Genomic DNA, 2,395 nt, shown 5'->3' on the forward strand with positions numbered 1-2,395 from the left:
AGATTGGTTTTGTAACGTTGGAATTTGGTGTGTGCCAACTACTTGTATTGAATACGGCACAGAGTCATGTGAAGGTGCTGCAGGGAGTTGGTGACGTGGCACAATATGGGTCATTGATGGAGATGAAGTGGTGTGCGCTGATGGTGTGGGTAGATGGTTAGGTGCATTTACTTGTGGAAGTAAATGGGTAGGTGAAGGTAGGTGCGGGAGTAAATGGGCACGTGAAGCAGAGGTGGGTTGTTGGTGAAGGGGTTTAATAAAGTGAAGTGAAGTTTATGGGTGGAAGTGAAGTTTCACTTAGGGTTATTTTGTGGTTTGTGTTGGACGAGTGAGAAAGAGGTGGGCTTCTTTTCTGGCTGTGAGGGTGGTGGGGTAGAGAGGGTTTTGGTCCATGATAAGGTTTGAGGAGAGAAATGTGAAATACTGGGTGAATCTTGGAATCTGGTGGGAGAGCTAATTCATAAGCCACTTCACCAACGCGTTTTGTAATTGTGTATGGGCCATAGAATTTTTTGGTAAGCTTATGGTGAGGGAAACCAATGATGGATGTTTGGCGGTAAGCCTGTCGACGGAGCAGTACCCAATCACCGTCGGTAAAGACGTGATGACGTCGTCCGACGTTCGCTGTTTTGGCCATGTGTTGTTGCGACAACGCCAAATTGGTCTTCAACTGGTGCAAAATTTGTGTTCGCTCTTGAAGGGTGGTGTCTATATTGGGTTCCGATGCGGTGCCCGATACATAATTCGGGATGGATGGTGGTGGTCTTCCATAGAGCGCTTGGAACGGGGTTGTTTTGATGGCCGAATGGTAAAAAAATTGTACCAAAACTCGGCTAGGTGCAAGTATTTGTACCAACTTCGCGGATTGTCACTGGTGAAACAACGGAGGTATATTTCTAAACTTCTGTTGATAACCTCGGTCTGACTGTCGGTTTGAGGATGATAAGTTGTACTTATTTCAATTTTGTTCCTTGTAGGTGAAAAAGCTCCTTCCAAAAGTTACCGAGGAAGAGCGGGTCTCGGTCTGAGATTATGGATTTCGGAATGCCATGCAACCTGCAGATCTCCACAGAAAAACGATTGGCTAGTTGGGAGGCGGTGAAGGACGTGGGGAGGGCTATGAAATGAGCTGATTTTGAAAGTCGATCACAGACCACCCAAATAACTGTATGGTCGAATGATGATGGTAAGTGAGTGATATAATCAGTTGTTAGTTCATCCCAGATTCTGGTTGGGGGGGGGGGTATGGGTTGTAATAATCCTAGGGGTTTTGTGTTGATGGGTTTGTTCTGCTGGCAGGGAAGGCACTCTCTGATGAACGTTTTTGTGTCCATGTACATACCTGGCCAATAGAAAGAGGCAGCTAAACAAGCTAGAGTGGCTTTGAGACCACCGGAAAGCCCTGCGGATGGGGTTGCATGAAACTAGTGAAGAATGAATGGGCGGAGATTGGTTGTTGATGGAATGTAAAGTCTCTGACCATGGTACAGTAAGTCATTGTGAAAATTGAAATCTGAGTTGGGAATACCTATCAGTTTGTTTTTTTCTAGTTGTCCAGTTGTTGTCTGATAGTTATTTTTTAATTTTGTGATGATCTTTGGTACTGGGGAGGAGATGGCTAAAAAAATTGAGGATGGTGGCTTGGAAAGGAAATCTACAGCTTGGTTGTGACGTCCAGGTCGATAGAGGATATCAAAATTGTACCCAATAAGTCGTGAAGCCCATTTTTGCTGCTCCGGTGTATGGCAAGCGCTGGTAAGTAATCTCCTTAAACTTTGATGGTCTGTGATAATTTGAAAGTGATTTTCAATAAGATAGTGTCTCCATTTCTTAACAGATTCAGTAATTGCTAGCATCTCTTTAACATAAACTGAAATGTTTTGTTTCTTTGGACAAAGCTTCTTACTGGAGAAGGCAATAGGGTGCCCAGCTTGAGATAAAACGGCTCTGATGGCGGAATTGGAAGCGTTCGTTTCCACTACAAAAGGGATGGTGAAGTCAGGGAGGTGCAAAAGAGGGGGTGTAGTTATGATATTTTTGAACTGTGTAAATGTTGTGTTGGCATTTTGATTCCATGTAAAAACTTTCAATTTGAGTAAATCCGTGAGTGGTAAATTTCCGGTAAAACCCCGTAATGCCCAAAAATGCACGCATCATAGTGAATGATTTGGGCTCAGGCCACTGTAGAATAGCTTGAATCTTTTCTGGATCTGGGGAAACCGTTCCCTGTTGAATGATATGGCCCAAATAGGTGACTGTAGGGGTTGCAAAATTGCATTTTGATTCCTTAACAAAAAACTGATGAGTCTGAAGTAATTGGAGAACAATGGTGAGATGTTGAATGTGGTTTGTCATGGATGTACTGTAGATTAAGATGTCATCAAAGAAAACTAGT

The 2,395-nt window shown here is 43.5% G+C and overlaps 1 long non-coding RNA gene across 1 annotated transcript; it reads left to right on the plus strand.

Moving 5' to 3' along the window:
• The first annotated feature begins 270 nt into the window (after positions 1 to 270).
• LOC137826949 (uncharacterized) lies at positions 271 to 2,127 on the plus strand. Its single transcript, XR_011083627.1, has 4 exons — positions 271 to 888; positions 978 to 1,186; positions 1,300 to 1,755; positions 1,899 to 2,127. It is a non-coding gene; the product is annotated as an uncharacterized lncRNA (long non-coding RNA).
• Positions 2,128 to 2,395: the final 268 nt, after the last annotated feature.

The sequence above is a fragment of the Phaseolus vulgaris genome, chromosome 8, assembly GCF_000499845.2.
Source record: "Phaseolus vulgaris cultivar G19833 chromosome 8, P. vulgaris v2.0, whole genome shotgun sequence".
Taxonomy (NCBI): domain Eukaryota; kingdom Viridiplantae; phylum Streptophyta; class Magnoliopsida; order Fabales; family Fabaceae; genus Phaseolus; species Phaseolus vulgaris.